The sequence below is a fragment of the Hyperolius riggenbachi genome, chromosome 7, assembly GCF_040937935.1.
Source record: "Hyperolius riggenbachi isolate aHypRig1 chromosome 7, aHypRig1.pri, whole genome shotgun sequence".
NCBI classification, from domain to species: domain Eukaryota; kingdom Metazoa; phylum Chordata; class Amphibia; order Anura; family Hyperoliidae; genus Hyperolius; species Hyperolius riggenbachi.
Window position 1 is genome coordinate 261,841,919 of NC_090652.1, and position 19,441 is coordinate 261,861,359.

Consider the following 19,441-nt stretch of genomic DNA (forward strand, 5'->3'; position numbering starts at 1 on the left):
GGATTTTTATCCAGCTCTCTTCTATCACTGATAAGATAGCAGAGAAGCTGCTGGCTTATGTAAATAAAACACACACTGGAGTGTGCATAGAGGAACAGTTCAACACTGAAGAACTTGGCAGCCTTCCAGACACAGGCCGACAAGTCTGACAGGGGAAAGATACATTGATTTATTACAGAGATGGTTATAGTAGAAAGAGCTGCAGCAAGCCAGATCACATTAGAATAGGTTTAGGAACTTGTAGGATGGTAGAAAAAACGTTGTAATTTTTGTTACAGAGTCACTTTAACTAGCCACTACTTAGTGACAGCAAGCGTCCACAACAAGACAGACTGGAATGAGGCAGCCAATGTGTTGCAGCGATGGCGTGCCTCACAAAGACAGGACAGGATAGTCAGGAAATAGCAGGATCAAGATAGATGAACGTAACACAGACAAACATACAATAAGTATGTTTTCCTAGCGTATTACAATTACAGCTATCAATGAAACTATTTGTAACGTCTGACTAACATATGTATATATCGGCAATGAACCGATATATGACATAAGCAGGAACACTGACTAGGACTGGAGCAATACAGGGAACAGGACTCAGAAGGATTCGCTATCTCTTCGCAGAGATGAACGCAATCCACAAACAGAATCAGGAGCAGGATACTAACTCAGCACGGGTGATCACGATACGCGCAAACTACCAAAACGTGCTGGAAGGCTGACTAACTGAACACAGGATATAAACAGTTCGTGTACGTATATATCAGCGACACTGATGTATCAACGTAACACGAATACAAGGAAAATAACAAAAACGTGCAAGTATGCGTATATATTGGCGATGAACCAATATATGACACAAGACAAGCAGAGTAACAACTTCTAGAACAAGAGCAGAACTAGGAGGACTCGCTGACCCCTTCGCAGGAGTCAGCGCAGTCCACACGGACTAGGAACGAGGTGGGGCACGAGCAGAGTAACAGACAGAATCTGAGACTATGGTAGCCCATGGAGCATTGCAGGAAGCAGTTCTTTATACTGAGGTCATCCAATGGGAGCAGACCTGCAGATTCCCACACAAGTGAATAGTAATTAATCACAGGCTGACAGCAGGAAAAGGCAGACAATGATATGCAGCCTGCAGGAAAGGGATTGCCCCTCCATTGCAGCAGACAATGTTTGTTTACACAAAAGCATATTAAACTGTCATTAACTTCAGAGCGACTGCAGATGGAATCAGCAACTAGTTTAAGTGCAAACCAAACTATGCAAGCAAATGCATGTAATGACATCAGAACTGCTTGGGTTGCAATACCACTGCAGCCAGCAGTAAACGCTGCAGAAGCGATCGTAACACCCTGTCACCCGGCGTATAAGACGACCCCCCATTTTGCAGAAGATTTTCAGGGGTTAAAACTGTTATACGCCAGAATATACAGTAATAATAATGCTAGACAATAGGAACTCAGATGGGACATTATATAGCGATGAGATGCTTTGAGCCTTGTACATCCAGTAACTCATAAAAGTGAGTACACCTCTCACATTTTTGTAGATATTTTATTATATCTTTTTATGGGACAACACTGACAATATGATGCTTCGATACAATGTAAAGTAATCAGTGTACTGATTGTATAACAGTGTAAACAGGCCCAGATTTACATCACAGGAGCTAGTGTTGGGCGAACAGTGTTCGCCACTGTTCGGGTTCTGCAGAACATCACCCTGTTCGGGTGATGTTCGAGTTCGGCCGAACACCTGACGGTGCTCGGCCAAACCGTTCGGCCACATGGCCGAACTAAGAGCGCATGGCCGAACGTTCCCCGAACGTTCGGCTAGCGCTGTGATTGGCCGAACGGGTCACGTGGTTCGGGCCCGAACGCGCTCTGATTGGCCGAACGGTCACGTGGTTCGGGTAAATAAATACCCGAACCACGTCATATCTCCGCCATTTGTCTGTGGGTTTAGCTTTGGGTAGGCAGGCAGGGTAGTTCGCTCTCCAGCCACGCTAGCCAGGGTCCCCCCAGTCATTGTGTGTCGCTGCTGGGAACAGTAGTACACCGCTCGCTCAGCCACACTATATATAGCATTGTTTACTGCCACTGTGTACCTCGCTCAGCCACGCTATATATATAGCATTGTGTTTTCTGACACTCTGTGTACACGGCTTAGCCTGACTAATATAGCATTGTGTGTACTGCCACTGTGCACCTCGCTCAGCCACGCTATATATAGCATTGTGTGTACTGCCACTGTGCACCTCGCTCAGCCACGCTATATATAGCATTGTGTGTACTGCCACTGTGCACCTCGCTCAGCCACGCTATATATATAGCATTGTGTTTTCTGACACTCTGTGTACACGGCTTAGCCTGACTAATATAGCATTGTGTGTACTGCCACTGTGCACCTCGCTCAGCCACGCTATATATATAGCATTGTGTGTACTGCCACTGTGCACCTCGCTCAGCCACGCTATATATAGCATTGTGTGTACTGCCACTGTGCACCTCGCTCAGCCACGCTATATATATAGCATTGTGTTTTCTGACACTCTGTGTACACGGCTTAGCCTGACTAATATAGCATTGTGTGTACTGCCACTGTGCACCTCGCTCAGCCACGCTATATATAGCATTGTGTGTACTGCCACTGTGCACCTCGCTCAGCCACGCTATATATAGCATTGTGTGTACTGCCACTGTGCACCTCGCTCAGCCACGCTATATATATAGCATTGTGTTTTCTGACACTCTGTGTACACGGCTTAGCCTGACTAATATAGCATTGTGTGTACTGCCACTGTGCACCTCGCTCAGCCACGCTATATATAGCATTGTGTTTTCTGACACTCTGTGTACACGGCTTAGCCTGACTATATAGCATTGTGTGTACTGCCACTGTGCACCTCGCTCAGCCACGCTATATATAGCATTGTGTTTTCTGACACTCTGTGTACACGGCTTAGCCTGACTATATAGCATTGTGTGTACTGCCACTGTGCACCTCGCTCAGCCACGCTATATATAGCATTGTGTTTTCTGACACTCTGTGTACACGGCTTAGCCTGACTAATATAGCATTGTGTGTAATGCCACTGTGCACCTCGCTCAGCCACGCTATATATAGCATTGTGTTTACTGCCACTCTGTGTACACCGCTCAGCCAGACTATATACCGTTGTTTACTGACACTCTGTGTACACCGCTCAGCCAGACTATATACCATTGTTTACTGACACTCTGTGTACACGGCTCAGCCTGACTATAAAGCATTGTGTGTACTGCCACTGTGCACCTCGCTCAGCCACGCTATATATAGCATTGTGTTTTCTGACACTCTGTGTACACCGCTCAGCCAGACTATATACCGTTGTTTACTGACACTCTGTGTACACCGCTCAGCCAGACTATATACCATTGTTTACTGACACTCTGTGTACACGGCTCAGCCTGACTATAAAGCATTGTGTGTACTGCCACTGTGCACCTCGCTCAGCCACGCTATATATAGCATTGTGTTTTCTGACACTCTGTGTACACGGCTTAGCCTGACTATATAGCATTGTGTGTACTGCCACTGTGCACCTCGCTCAGCCACGCTATATATAGCATTGTGCTTTCTGACACTCTGTGTACACGGCTTAGCCTGACTAATATAGCATTGTGTGTACTGCCACTGTGCACCTCGCTCAGCCACGCTATATATAGCATTGTGTTTTCTGACACTCTGTGTACACGGCTTAGCCAGACTATATAGCATTGTGTGTACTGCCACTCTGTGTACACCGCTCAGCCAGACTATATAGCATTGTGTTTACTTCCACTCTGTGTCTGCTGGGCCTGGGAACAGTAGTACACCGCTCACCCGCCACTGTATAGCATTGTGCTCTGTGTCGCTGCTGGGAATAGTGGTACTGTATAGCATTTCTGTACTGCCACTGTACTGCTGCCAGTCAGCGTGTACTGTAAGGATAAGTGAAATGAGGAAGAAATCCGGTGAAAGAGGAAGGGGCAAGGGAAGAGGTGTTTCCCCTGACGGTTCACGTACAGGCCACAGGGGAGCACCCAAGAAAACCCACTCAATACCGCCCATGTTGTCCAGGACAACAACCCTCACAAATCCAAAAGAACAGGACCAGATAATTACTTGGATGACCTCTCAAGCATCCAGCAGTGGGTTAAGCAGCACCAGCACATCACGCACGAGGTCCGAGTCCTCAGCCAGTTACAAGGAGCCAGTGGGCACAAAGCTGACACAACCGGCAGCGACACCACGCACACAACTGCCAGATAACCAGTCCTATGAATTACCTCAGGACACAATGGGGTATTCGCAGGAGCTATTCCCAGCCCAACAAACTTCCACCTATGAAAGGTCAATGGAGGAACAGCCAGAAATGTTGTGCCCGAATTCACAACCATTAACTGTGGGAAATGCACCGCGCACTGAAATACAAGGCGAGTCCGAGGAGGACTCGGAAACCCAAATCCCAGAGCAAGTTGGGCAGGAGGGGTTGCAATTGCAGGAGGTCGGCCGACAAGATCTGGAAGACGACGTTGGAGTGAGCTGCGCAGAGGTTGTTCTGGGGAGCTCTACTCCACGGCGGCGGCCCCCCACAATGACATATGACGAGTTTGAGGAGATAGAAGAGGAGGGTATGGACAATGTGGACAGAGACCCAGATTTTATTTGTGAACGAGAACATCGCCGTCGTAGCAGCAGCACAGATGAGTCTGTTGAAGAACCCACTGCTGCACGAGTTCACCTTGTGCCACAAGGTAGGCGGCGCGCAATTTCAGGCACCACAAGCGTGGAAGTTAGAGTGAGAGGCAAAAGAGGAGGAAACAGAAATCGCCAGCAAGGAGGCAGGTGCTCCAAAGTCTGGGCTTTCTTTGAAGACTGCACTGAGGATGTTACCATGGCGATTTGCAAGGTGTGCAAGACTCGCCTGAGCAGGGGGAAAAGTATTAACAACCTCTCCACCACCAGCATGAGCCGCCACATGCTATCCAAACATCCCACTCTGCGGGCAAACGCGGCAGGACAGGGTACCAGCTGGGTTAGCGTTGCCGCGTGGTCCCTGTTTATTGAACCACTTATCTTTATTACATTTATGACTGCATGGCGGTACCTCATGCAAGGCCTGGGTTGTTGTGTCTCACAAAGCGTGGCCTTCTCCTCCTGCGCCTCCTCCTGTTCCATCACGTCTGCTGCTGCTGGGTTAGCGTTGCCGCGTGGTCCCTGTTTATTGAACCACTTATCTTTATTACATTTATGACTGCATGGCGGTACCTCATGCAAGGCCTGGGTTGTTGTGTCTCACAAAGCGTGGCCTTCTCCTCCTGTTCCATCACGTCTGCTGCTGCTGGGTTAGCGTTGCCGCGTGGTCCCTGTTTATTGAACCACTTATCTTTATTACATTTATGACTGCATGGCGGTACCTCATGCAAGGCCTGGGTTGTTGTGTCTCACAAAGCGTGGCCTTCTCCTCCTGTTCCATCACGTCTGCTGCTGCTGGGTTAGCGTTGCCGCGTGGTCCCTGTTTATTGAACCACTTATCTTTATTACATTTATGACTGCATGGCGGTACCTCATGCAAGGCCTGGGTTGTTGTGTCTCACAAAGCGTGGCCTTCTCCTCCTGCACCTCCTCCTGTTCCATCACGTCTGCTGCTGCTGGGTTAGCGTTGCCGCGTGGTCCCTGTTTATTGAACCACTTATCTTTATTACATTTATGACTGCATGGCGGTACCTCATGCAAGGCCTGGGTTGTTGTGTCTCACAAAGCGTGGCCTTCTCCTCCTGCGCCTGCTCCTGTTCCATCACGTGTGCTGCTGCTGCTGCTGGGTTAGCGTTGCCGGTCCCTGTTTATGGAACCTCTTATCTTTATTACATTTATGACTGCATGGCGGTACAAAGCATGCTATCTGCACGCTTCTTGTCCTCATGCAAGGCCTGGGTTGTTGTGTCTCACAAAGCGTGGCCTTCTCCTCCTGCGCCTCCTCCTGTTCCATCACGTCTGCTGCTGCTGGGTTAGCGTTGCCGCGTGGTCCCTGTTTATTGAACCACTTATCTTTATTACATTTATGACTGCATGGCGGTACAAAGCATGCTATCCGCACGCTTCTTGTCCTCATGCAAGGCCTGGGTTGTTGTGTCTCACAAAGCGTGGCCTTCTCCTCCTGCGCCACCCTCCTCCTGTTCCATCACGTGTGCTGCTGCTGGGTTAGCGTTACCGGTCCCTTTTCCTGGAACCTCTTATATGTATTACATTTATGACTGCTTGCCGACAAAAAGCATGTTACCTGTGCAAAGAAAACAGACATTTCCCGCATTTAAAAGACAGTTTTCCCTTTGAAACTTTAAAATCGATTTTCTCAAAAACTATAACCTCTTTTTTCCTCTTGTACCCACTCCCAAGGTGCACATACCCTGTAAATTTGGGGTATGTAGCATGTAAGGAGGCTTTACAAAGCACAAAAGTTCGGGTCCCCATTGACTTCCATTATGTTCGGAGTTCGGGTCGAACACCCGAACATCGCGGCCATGTTCGGCCTGTTCGGCCCGAACCCGAACACCTAGATGTTCGCCCAACACTAACAGGAGCCTATAGGCACAGATGTCCTGGCACTCTAAACTTCAGCCTCCAGGAACCCACAAACCCCCAATGAACCACACTGCAAATGTTCTGGGTGTTTCAGCTTTCACTTCTTCCTTTCCTGTCATAGGGGCAGCTATACCTACAGGTGTCCCTTAGCATTAGGTGGCCAGTAGTACCCTCAGTATTAAGTAGCATGTGGTGTCCTGACTTAAGGGGGATCTTGTCAGTGTAATGCCGAGAGCCATGTGACTAAACTCTCATTTACCCTCCACTCAGGACACAGCATAGGGAAGAAGGGAGGCACTAGGGGAGGGGAGTGAGCGGCCTGTCCATCATCAGGTGCCGGTAGGCACGTGCCTCCAGTGCCTTATGGTAAATCCAGCTCTGAGTGTAAATTTACTGTGCCATAAAAGAAACACACAGCCATTAATGTCTAAACCACTGTGAACAAAAGTGAGTACATCCCTTAATGAATATTGGTAAAATTGTGCCCACAGTGTCAATATTTTGTATGCCCACCATTATTTTTCAGCACTGCAATTCTTTTATTCAAAGCAAATCTGAAGCAAAAATTAGTTTCTGGGATAATGAGTTTTATGTGTAGTATTAGTGTCAAAGAAAAGTGTCTCACATTGTTTTCCAGTACAGGGAAAGTAAAAAAAAAAAGTTCAGGTTTCTTTAAGAATGCAGCACACTTTTTATATAAAATATTTAAATAAATAATCATAACATAAAGTTGGGCTGTCTGCTTTAAAATCATAACATGAATAACAGAAAAAGTCCACCCCGGAAATTAGAAATAATAACAGTTTACAATATATACACAAATTATGAAGTCTGTTTAGACTACCAAATGAAGTTCATCGTGAAGAAAAAGAAAAACAGACAAAATCTTCAGCCCATGGGTGTAGCAATCACCCCGCGACCCCTGCCATTGCAGGGGGCCAGAGGCTTTATGGGCTCCTCCCTCTCCCTAACCGCAAGTGCAGCCAATTAGCAAAGAAACCTCCCCATTTGCTCACAAAAAATGTGTAATTTTTCCTGCATTCAGAGGCTGCTTCACAGCAGAACATTCTCTGCTGCCATTCTCCGGCTCTCAATCCCGTGGGGTTCAGGGACAATGGGGGCCCCATGCTATTATTTTTGCAGGGGGGCCCTATTAAGTCTAGTTACGCCCCTGCTTAAGCCAACTTGGTACTCAAGTACTATACTATACTTACCATATATGCACTTTTAGCTCTCTTGGCTCAACTTGCTCTCCTCAAGACCCTGAACTTTTCCCACCTCATTCGTTTTTCTTTCCAATAATGTCAAACTTTATTTTAGCTTGCCTACATTGTTTATATGTAGGGGCGTTTCTAGGTTCCTGGGAGATCCGGGGCAACCCTGGGCACCAAGAGGGAAAGTCTGTGCAGCAAAAAATGGGTGTGGTCATACCGGGGAAAGTGGGTGTGGTCATAGGTGGGGGCAAATGTACATGAACATAGCAGTGATGTAACTTAAATATATTCGATAGACAGTATTTCACATAAATACTCCCCTCACCTGGCTTCTGTCTTGTTATCGGCTGGCTGGCCTGTGTGTTGTACTCGGCTGGCGGTTATGCTGGGCTTGCTGGTGGTGATGCTGTGCCGCCCTGGCTTTGCTGGGTGCTGGGCCTAGTGCTTTGCTGGGTGATTTGCTGGGGGCTTTGCTAGGCTGGGCAATTTGCTGGGGGCTTCACTGGGGTGAGGGCATTTTTGGGCGCTTTGCTGGGCTGCAGGCTTTAGTAGGCTTTGCTGAGCTGGGAGCTTTGCTTGGTTGTACGCTTTGCTGAGCTGAGGCCCTGAGGCTTTGCTTTGCTGGGGGCTTTTCTAGAGGGGTTTGCATTGATGGGGGCTGTACTTTGCTGGGCTGGGGCCCCGAGGCTTTACTTTGCTGGTCTGGGGGCTTTGCTTTGCTGGGTTAGGGCCCTGGGGCTTTACCTTTGCTGGGGCATTGCTAGGCTGGGGATTGGGGTCTTTGCTTTGCTGGGGTCTTTGCTTTGCTGGGCCCGGGGGCTTTGCTTCAGCATAGGTAGCTAGGTATAGATGCCTTTAGGATAGGTACCTAGGTATAGATGCTTTCAGTATAAATAGCTAGGTATTGGGGTCTTCAGTATAGGTAGGTAGGTATAGGGGCCTTCAGTATAGGTAGGTAGGTATGGGGCCTTCAGTATAGGTAGGTAGGTATAGGGGCCTTCAGTATAGGTAGGTAAGTAGGTATAGGGGCCTTCAGTATAGGTAGGTAGGTATACGGGCCTTTAGTTCATTATAGGTAGCTAGGTATAGGTAGGTTCATTATAGGTAGTAGGTATAGGAGCCTTCAGTATAGGTAGGTAGGAGGTGGGTATTGTGCCTTCAGTTTAGGTAGGTATGGGGTCTTCAGTATAGGTAGGTAGGTATGGGGTCCTCAATATAGGTAGGTAGGTAGCAAAAAACATAAAGAGACAAGACAACCCCCATGATGGTATATAAGAGATAATAGGGAAACAAATTAATGGTTAAAAAAGCCAAGGATAAATGCAAAAATCTAATTATTCAAGCCAACTACAAAAAATGATGAAAAACAATGCCAGCCATGCCCAAACCAAAAGGGCCCCTTAACATTGAATGGTAATGGCTCTGAGCCCTACAAGAAATGGTAATCCACAATATATATATATATATATATATATATATATATATATATATATATATATATATATATATAGTAGAAGTGTGGGTTGCTCCCGAGAAGAAGCAGTGGTGAAAAGTCACAATGTCAAGGTTGTATATAAATGGTGGCTATATGGTGAATGACACTGCACCACTACAGTTCAGGAGAGAAAGACAAACATAGGTGAAAAAATTTACTGTACATATGCATAATCCAATACAAAAATTCCTGCAATATGCGTCCATAAAAAGTGTACATAAAGTGCTGTTGCCTAAATAGGACCTCTTAGAGGATAATAAAGTGCAAAGGATTTGATTCAAACAATGAAAAACAGTAAAAAAAACAATTAGTGCAAAAATACAATAATTATACAAACAAGGTCTAAAAGGTGTAGACCGATATAAGGTGAAAGATAGGGTAGGAATAGAGGCAGAGAGCAGGAGATGACCAGCAGGGCTCACATAAATAAGATGGTAGAGAGGCCTGGGGACAGCTGCGTGGGCGCTCCTACGCCCGTCCGACTAGTTCCGCCGAAGCTGCTTAGGGGCTTTCAGTATAAGTAGATGGGTAGAGGGGACTTCAGTATCGGTAGCTGGGTAGAGGGGCTGCCCGACTGCCCTCCTCCCCTCCCCGCTCATCCCCCCTCCTCCTCCTCCTCCCCCCCCCCGGCTGGTCCCCCCACACATCTACAAGCAGCGGCTGCTTACCTCTGCCTAGATTCCAGCGTGGAGCCTGAAGAGCACAGCCGCAGACCTCTCTCTTCCTCCTGCTGTTTTCTCGATGCTAGGTTTCTGCTAATGACACGATCAGCGTCATTAGCAGAAGCCGGTCACTAGGCTGTGGTCTCCAGGCTCCATGGTGGAATCGAGGCAGAGGTAAGCAGCCGCTGCTTGTAGATGAGCGGAGGACTAGTGGGGGAGCAGCGGGGGAGGGAAAGGGAGGGAGGGAGTGAAGGGCGGGCGGAGTCGCCATGATCTGAGGTCTGAGGACTCGTCTTTGAGCTTGGGAGGGCGGCTCACGGGGCACTCTGGCCATAATTGATCCGGGGCACCATGACAAGAGGTTCATGGGCAGTGCCCCGGATGAAATGGTCTAGCGATACCACTGTTTAAATGTAAACATTAAAAGGAACATGAAATGAGGGACACACAGAGGCTACCATATTTATTTCCTTTTAAACAATACCAGTTGCCTGGCAGTTCTGCTGATCTTTCTGGCCAGTAGTGTCTGAATCACACACCTGGAAAAAGCACAAAGCTAATCTTGTCAGATTTTTGATTGAAACATCTGATCTTCATGCTTGTTCAGGGTCCATGGTTAAAAGTATTATGCCGGGCATACACAGCATTTTCAGTCCTTATCAATCGAGCCGCTGATGGCTCGATTGATAATATCCGACAGGTCCAATGACCTGCCGGATAGATTCCCCGCTCGATCCCCACGAGCGGGAATCGATCCGCGCATCCGCGCGGACGAGCGGGGATGCGCCGGCATCGAACCGGCGGCTCAATCCGGCGCATAATTGGCTAGTTGTATACCTAGCATTAGAGGCAGTAGATCAGCAGGGTGGCCTTAGCAGTGTGCATTGCTTAAAGGGAAGGTTCAGGGAGGGTGGCTAAAAAATAAAAATCAATTTCCACTTACCTGGGGCTTCCTCCAGCCCGTGGCAGGCAGGAGGTGCCCTCGCCGCCGCTCCGCAGGCTCCCGGTGGTCTCCGGTGGCTCGCCCGACCTGGCCAGGCCGGCTGCCAGGTCGGGCTCTTCTGCGCTCCAAGGCCCGGCACTTCTGCGTCCCACGCCGGCGCGCTGACGACATCGAGCGTCCTCCGGGCTGTAATGCGCAGGCGCAGTGGTTCTGCCCCTGCGTAGTACAGCCCGGCGGACGTCCGATGACGTCAGCGCGCCGGCGTGGGACGCAGAAGTGCCGGGCCTTGGAGCGCAGAAGAACCCGACCTGGCAGCCTGCCTGGCCAGGTCGAGTCAGCCACCAGAGACCACCGGGAGCCTGCGGAGTGGCGGCGAGGGCACCTCCTGCCTGCCACGGGCTGGAGGAAGCCCCAGGTAAGTGGAAATTGATTTTTATTTTTAAGCCACCCTCCCTGAACCTTCCCTTTAAAGGGAACCTTAACTGAGAGGGATATGGAAGTTTCCTTTTAAACAATACCAGTTGCTTGGCAGTCTTGCTGATCTCTTTGGCTGCAGCAGTGGCTGAATCACACACCTGAAACCAGCATGTTGCAAACCAGTGTGACTTCAGTCAGAACACCTGATCTGCATGCTTGTTGAGGGGCTGTGGCTAAAAGTATTAGAGACACAGGATTAGCAGGAGAGTCAGGCAACTGGTATTATTTTAAAAGGAAACATCAACTTTTACTTCTTCTTCGAGCCCATAAAAGTCTTCTGGGTCTTTCACCACAGCTCAGGTTGTCCCCAGTGTCTCGCTGGTCGTCTGCAGAGCTCGCAGACCCGACGGCAGGTAGGCGCTTGCACGCCCACGTCACCGGGAACATACTGCACCTGCACAGACGTAGCATGCACCTCTTTGTGAAGCTCATTAACCCTGTAGCAAACTTGTGGCTTCTAGCGGAGGCAGAGGGGGCACCCCAGGGCCCCAGAGCCTGTAGGGGCCCCCAAGGTGTGTTTTCTCCCCTCCAGCTATGGTAACCCCATACATGCCTGCAGGGAGCGAGGAAGAGAGGTTCCATGGGGAGAAGTTCCGGAGTGCTTCCTGTGTCCTGCCTGGATTAGGTAAGACCCCGCTGTGTGTACACTTTGTAATTGTAAGGGAAAGGTGGAGGGCAATAATGTCCACAACAATACTATTGGGGATATTGGATGGACACCTAATGATTTGGTGTGACTGGGAGTGGGGTGGGATAGGTCCTGGGAGTCGGCTTGGAGGCAGCGGGGGGGGGGGGGCATTGCTAGGGAGGCCCCCCAAGTTACTTTTTCCTGGGGCTCCACTGCAGCTAGAACCGGCCCTGAGAGTTTGGTAAAAAGAAGACCAGCAGTTGTTTACATGTGAAACACCAACAGAACAACGTTTTTATAATATTTCCATGAAGTATTGGATGAATTACAAAAAAGTTCTCATTGTAGGTGTTTGCCTAGTGTTACAATTCCACACTCATATTTCACTCACCTTTTATCAACCCTCTCTATGATCTATTATGAGCCCGTTCTTCAGCCATCCAATAGCAAATACATTTTAATAAATCCAGGCCACATTGGCTGGAGCACAAAGGTTCTTTGCTACTTTTCCCAGAAACACATTGTAATGCAATAAGCAGCCTCAGGGCTTATTCATAGTACATCAGAAATTGGTCTGATTCATGGAACGGACCAGTGAACATGTCGCGGATCCAATGTTAAACATGCCAACTTGTCGATTTAGTTCTATGCCTGATCCAATCACCGATGTGTGACACAATATCACGTCATGTGCAACTTTTTTTGGGACATGGCATACACTGCGAATGCCATTGTCACAAATGGAAACCTATTGGTCAGTGCCCGTTCTCACAAGGCTGTTTGCTGTGTACATTTGTTTGCTTCTTTCTATCACTTTCTCCTTCTGTCACCTTTTGCCTTCTTCTGTATTGTTGTCACCACTCGGGCCCTCCACTGCTGAGGACAAGCATTGCTTTCCCATTGGGAATCTTTGCAGAAGCATAACCGCTAGGGCTCCCGATTGGATTAAAAAAGAACAACAGGAATCAGGGCCAGATTTCTGGGAAGGCCACAAAGGCCATGGCTTTGGGGGATGAAAATACAGAAGGCCGGCAGGACTTTGGCAGTAGTAAGAGGCCACATGTCAAAGTAAATCATCTCTCCTGGTCCGAAGCCAGCCTGCTTTGTTGTACACAAAGCCTGAATTCCAGGGCGCTGTGCATCTTCCTTACGTCCTGGTGTGCAATGATTAAGACAGTCACAGCTTGCTCTGCGGCATATGCTGTGTCCTGATGATCCAGGGACATGTAAGCTTCAGTGATTAGTGCCACTGTGCCAGAGTTGTTTGTTAAAAGCAGGCCTTGGGCGCTGGAGAGTATAACCCCAACCATGACAGGAAACCTTAATCCCGAGGGAGGACTCATATTAGTCCACCATTCAGTGGACCGCTGAAATTCCTCCCTAGGGAGGGGGGATTCCTATTGGTCTGTTTTAATCTAATGGTGAGTCCCAGTAGTGTTATTTTTCCGGGGCCCGCATCAGTATTGCAGTGCTTGTCCGCAGCAGTGGACCTGAGCGGCAGTGGCGGACCAGGCAATGTCCGTACAAGTTATACTGTGAACACACCTTACTTTACTGGTCACTTCTGAGCAAGTGCGGACATAGTGGGACCCTTGTGACAAGCTCCATCACAGTGTCATTGCATTAGGAATAAAATCGGACATGTATACCTTTTAAAACTTACTGGTATCAGCTCAACAGGAGGCAATATGCCTATTTATCTCACTACATTATTTTTATTATTTAGCATGACACAAGGCTGATGAATCCAGGAGCACACGTAATATATTACATTTCCACACTTTAATGCGCCCTCTTAAGGTAAAAACATGTTGCAAACAGCAGTAGATATAAAACACTATTATACTTAATGGACACATGAAGAACAGCAAGAGGTGCAGAGAAAGGTGGACGATCGTTTCGCCCACTGGGCTTTCTCATGATTGTTTGAAAGCCAAGTGGGCGAAACGATCGTCAACCTTCCTCCGCATCTCTTGCTGGTCTTCACGTGTCCGTTAAGTATAATAGTGTTTTTTTATATCTACTGCTGTTTGCAACATGCTTTTTACCTTAAAGCGGTTTAAAACTCTGACAAAATTTTCAACAAAAATGTGTTTTCCTACTTTTTATAACCCATACAATTATCATATTTGCTTTTGTGCGCAAGTATTATTATTCATTTAGACATTATAACTAACCAAAGTTCAGTTAATTTATTTGTAAAGCTGCTGGTGCATTTTATTCATAAGTGTTGTAATTCTGTTGTGAATGCAGCCACCAGTGATTTCTGACCTGTGTTTCACCCCAGGATTCATCAGCTGAAGTCCTGCACAGCCAGAGAATGTTTACATAAATGTATCAAGTAAAGAATGTGCACACAAGATAAGATTATAAGCAGTTCGGATGCGGGTTCTCCCTGCAGAAGAAAGAGTCAGCTCTGTGATGTAACCCTCTGAATGCTGTTTTACTAAAAAAAAACAAAAAAAACATTGTGATAGTATATTATATGCTGTAAATAATCTTTTAGAGCAAAGAAAAAATTCTGGGTTATATTCCGCTTTAAGAGGACCCATTAAAGTGTTGAAATGTAATATATTACATGTGCTCCTGAATTCATCATCCTTATCAGGGGCGTAACAATAGCTAGAGCAACCATAGCAATTGTTATGGGGCCTTGAAGAAGAGGGGGCACAGGTGGTAACTGATGTATTCACTATTAACTTAGGGAACTATTGACTTGGTGAACTATTGATTTTGTATTAGTGCTCATGGACTCTTCACAGTGTACATTGCATGCAAATGTAAATTGACCAATCAACTCATATCGATAGGGTAGGGGCAGGTGGCATTGCTCAAGAGTGTCTAGATATAATAGCCCCATGAAAATTTTGCTATGGGGCCCCATAATGTCTAGCTACACCACTGATCCTTATATCATGCTATTCAATACTTGAATTTCTCTGAATCTGGAGGTTACAAGGGGGTTGTGCTGTACAGATTATTACACAGCAAACATTCATACGGTGTACATCAAGCTTTTTCTTGTTTTGATGTAGTATTATTATTATTATTATTTAGTATTTATATAGCGCTGACATCTCCTGCAGCATTGCACAGCGTATATTGTAGCACTGTACAGAATGTGCAAGGCTGGAAAACACTAAAAACCATTATTTCCACTTTATAACATTAATTTTATTGCTGACAGCACCGTGTATACTAGGTGTGTTTGCTTATTGATTACTGCACATTGGCAATGCATCCTGCTATGTGCGGCAGATCAGTCATGAATGAATATGGGAGTTACTGGAGTGCTACTGAGTAGGATACATTTAGTGCACCAGAAAGAACAGATGTTTAGGAAAAAAGCACAACATACATATTCATAATTATTATTATTATTATTATTATTATTTATTGTATTTATAATTGACTATCCAAAATAAAATGGAAAGATAATTGTTGATAACATAAGTTACAAAATGACTTGTTGCATAGTTAGTTTGGTTGGAAAAAAAAAAACACCCACCCAGCAAGTTGAATCAGAAAAATAAATAACTAAAAGTAGGTACATCACTGTCCTTGACCCAAACATATCCCAGTTGATCCAGAGAAAGACTTGTGTAGCACACTGGTATTGTAATAGTGATCAGTGATTGTCTCCATGGCCCTGTTTGCTCTGTGGGCTGAACAGTTATTATTTGGTGAAATGCCTGCTGACTGAAACCCTAGAATAGCCAGACCAGCAGCCCACCTGTCATAAGCGAAGAGATGTGTGTTGTGAGGTAGGACATTAGAACTGTAGTGTTGGATAAATGGAAAAAACATTCTCTGTTGCAGGCAGCAGTCAGTCCTTAGAGAGCATGGAGGAGGTGTGAGTCATTTTTCGGGAAGGAAAGGGGAGGGGGCTAGCTATCAGAGGCGCCTGAACACTATTGCTGCACTATTATGTTATTTTAGGGCCATGCCAAATTGTTATATTTTAGAGCCCTGCTGCACCACTGTATTATTTTTGGCCCATGTTACATTAGTATGTTATTTTGGAGCTATGGTATACAATTATATTTAGAATGTTATGTGTAGGCAGTAGCTCAAACTTTTGCATTTTTAGAATTTGCATATTTGCCTGATTCCAAATTTTCACAAAAAGATAATAGAAATTCTGCAAGGAAGGCACACACTTTGATGAAAATAACTTTCTTGAAAATGTAATTTTGCATGCATGTCCATAAATGTTTGCTCATTTACTCATTTGAGTAATGTGATGTGTTCTCTGTTGTCCATAGACTTCAATGCCTTTGGTGAAAATGAGTTATATCATTCCCATATATTTTCACAAATATTCTCGCTTTGTGCGAAAATATATGTTCGCAAAAAGTATGGTGAAACAAAAATGGCAACATAGGAAAGATGGAAACAGGAAAAAAATGAAGTATAGAAAGCACAAAGAAAGAAAATATACGTAAAAATAAGAAATCAAGTAAAGAAAGGATTCTGGAGAAAAAGAAAGAAAGAAATAGCAAGTAGGGGTAAGTAGAGTAATAGTGAAGGAATAGAGAGAGATAAGCAGAAAAAGATAAGTGGAAGGTAGGAGAAAGTAGGAAGAAAGGGGAAAAAAAGACTGATGATAATAGGAAAAACAGTAGAAAGGAGTAATAAATGAGAAAAAAACAAGTGGGAAGAAAGAAGGAAGCAAGCAAAAATGGATAATAAGAAAGAAAGAAAGAAAGAAAGAAAGAAAGCATACATGAGAAGAAGAGAACTTTAGGAAAACTAGTAAAAGATAGAAAGAAGGAAGGATGATGAAAGGGATGTATAAAAGAAAAGGACAAAGAAAAAGGGGAGGGGTATGTCGGAGAAAGCAACAAAAAAGAGGAAGATAAAGAAAATGATGCTAAAAAGAAGAATTAAGAAGAACAAGAAGAATGGTGAAAAAAAAAAACACAGAGTAAAGAAGGAAGAGTAAGAATGAATCAAAAAATAATAAGAAGGAAGTAAAAATGAAGAATCGTGTATAAAGAAAGAATATAGCTATATGTAGGAAGTAAGTAGACAAAAGACAAAGAAAAGACTTGGATGGAAGAGGGGAGAAGAAAGAAGAAATGTAAGTGAAAAGAAAGAGGGAAAAACAAAGATAGAAAAAAATAGGTGAAAAGAAATGGAACAAATGGGGAAAAAAAAATACAGAAAAAGGAGTAAAGCAGCAAGAAGTAAGTAAGAAAAAAAAGATAAAGGAAAAGAAAATATGAAGTAAAGTGAAAATCCAAAATAAAGAGGCTATTACAAAACAAGGAAGAAAGAAGGAAGAGTAATGTTGGCCTTTGACTCCAGGGCCCATATGCAATTAATTTTTTCTCCTAGGCAATATTTTTTAAATTGTCAATAAAATGTCTTTTTAAAGACACTCTGTAATAATAAAAAAAAAAACCTCTGGGGGATACTTACCTCGGGAGGGGAAAGCCTCAGGGTCCCAATGACGCTTCCCCCTCCCCTGTAGCTTTGGGGAATCCAGCTCTGGCTCCCCCAAAAGGCCCTCGATAAGGCTTGACAAGAGGGCGCAGGCACGGGCGATATTTACCTACCGCGATCCTGCGCAGGCGCACTAGCGGCTCTTCATTCGGGTTAAGGCGGAAATAGCCAAACTTGATTGGATCCGCTCTACTGCGCAGGCGCAAAGGAATCGCATCTGCGCAGTATTGCGGATTGATCAGGTTCAGCTATTTCCGCCTTAGACCCGCACGAAGAGCCGCTAGTGCGCCTGCGCAGGATCACAGTAGCTAAATATTACCTCGCCGCTATTTGGGGGGTCCCCAACGCACTGCAACCGAGGGACGGAGGAGGACAGGGAGGCCTTGTTAGGATCCAGAGGCTTCCCCCTACTGAGGTAAGTACCCCCCAGGGGCCCTTTCTTTTTTATACAAGTTTTCTTTAAGTCACCAGCAAGAAAGAAAATACTTAAACTAGTTTTGACAGTACTTTTCCACCTACTGTTTTTATTTTTTTTCAATTGCAAAGTGCTGAAACGATATTCTAAAATGATATTCTAAATAGAAAATGAAAAATGACCTTGAAGTAGAAAACTCAGCAGAAAAGGGTATTTGCATATGGGCCCCGGGCCCATATGCAATTAACCTTTTCTCCTGAATTATAAACTATGATATAATTTTCATATTCTCTTTAAAATAAGTTTTCACCATTTTACAATTAAAAAAGTACCCAAAAGTTGGTGAACAAGTACTATAAAAATTATTTTGAGTACTTTTTTTTGCTAGTGATTTAAAAGGCATTTTATGACAGGGGCCCATATGCAATTCACTTTTTCACCTGAGTTTCCTCCTAGGTGATAATTTTAGGCAGGGAACACACTTGACTGTTTTCGTGTGCGTTTTCTGCACAGAAAAACTGAGAACTCATGTTAATCAGTGAGCTAGTTCACACTTAATATGGTGTTCGCGCGCAGAAAAAAAACTGACATTCTGCATCATGATCTATCTTGCACCAGGCACCCAGGGCCGGCCCTAGACTTTTTGCCGCCTGAGGCAAATTTTTTAAAAAAAATTGCCACCGCCGCCCCTCCCCCCCCCCCTCGGGGGGGGGCCCGCTCTGGGGGGCCGCCGAGCTGGAGGGGTAGCTGGCAGGACGGGGGTATTGGGCCAGCGGCGGGGAGGGGGGTCGGACCCCCCCCTCCCTCGCCTGGGTCCCCCGTCCTCCGCTCCCCTCCAGCCTAAATAGACGCAGCCGTATATGTAAGAGGCACGGGCGGGGAGGACACTCACCTCTTCCCAGCATGCGCTCCACTGACATCACTTCCTGCAGCGTTGCAGGAAGTGATGTCAGTGGAGCGCACGCTGGAGCGAGGAGGAGGTGAGTGTCTCCCCGCCCGTGCCTCTTACATATACGGCTGCGTCTATTTAGGCTGGAGGGGAGCGGAGGACGGGAGACCCAGGTGAGGGAGGGGGGGGGGTCCGACCCCCCTCCCCGCCGCTGGCCCAATACCCCCGTCCTGCCAGCTACCCCTCCAGCTCGGCGGGCCGGCTCCCCGCACCCACGGACGGGCGGGTGCCGCCCCTGGAAATTTGCCGCCTGAGGCAAAAGTTTCACCCCGCCTCATGAGCGGGCCGGCCCTGCAGGCACCTAAACAATTAAAGTGGAATATAACCCTGCATTTCAACTTTGCTCTAAAACATTATTTACAGCATATTATATGCAACCAGCATTTTTTTTACTAGACCAGCATTGGAAGGGTTACACACAGAGGTTTAAAGTTCCGTGGAGAGATATGCAGAAGTTCAGATAGATACATTTAACTAAATAGAATGTAACAAGTGATAAATGTTACACACTGTTTGGCTGTCCTCCAGCTCCTTCTCAGTCAGAGACAGTGAGTCACATTCTACACTTAGATACATTTATGTAAACAAAATGTATCTATGT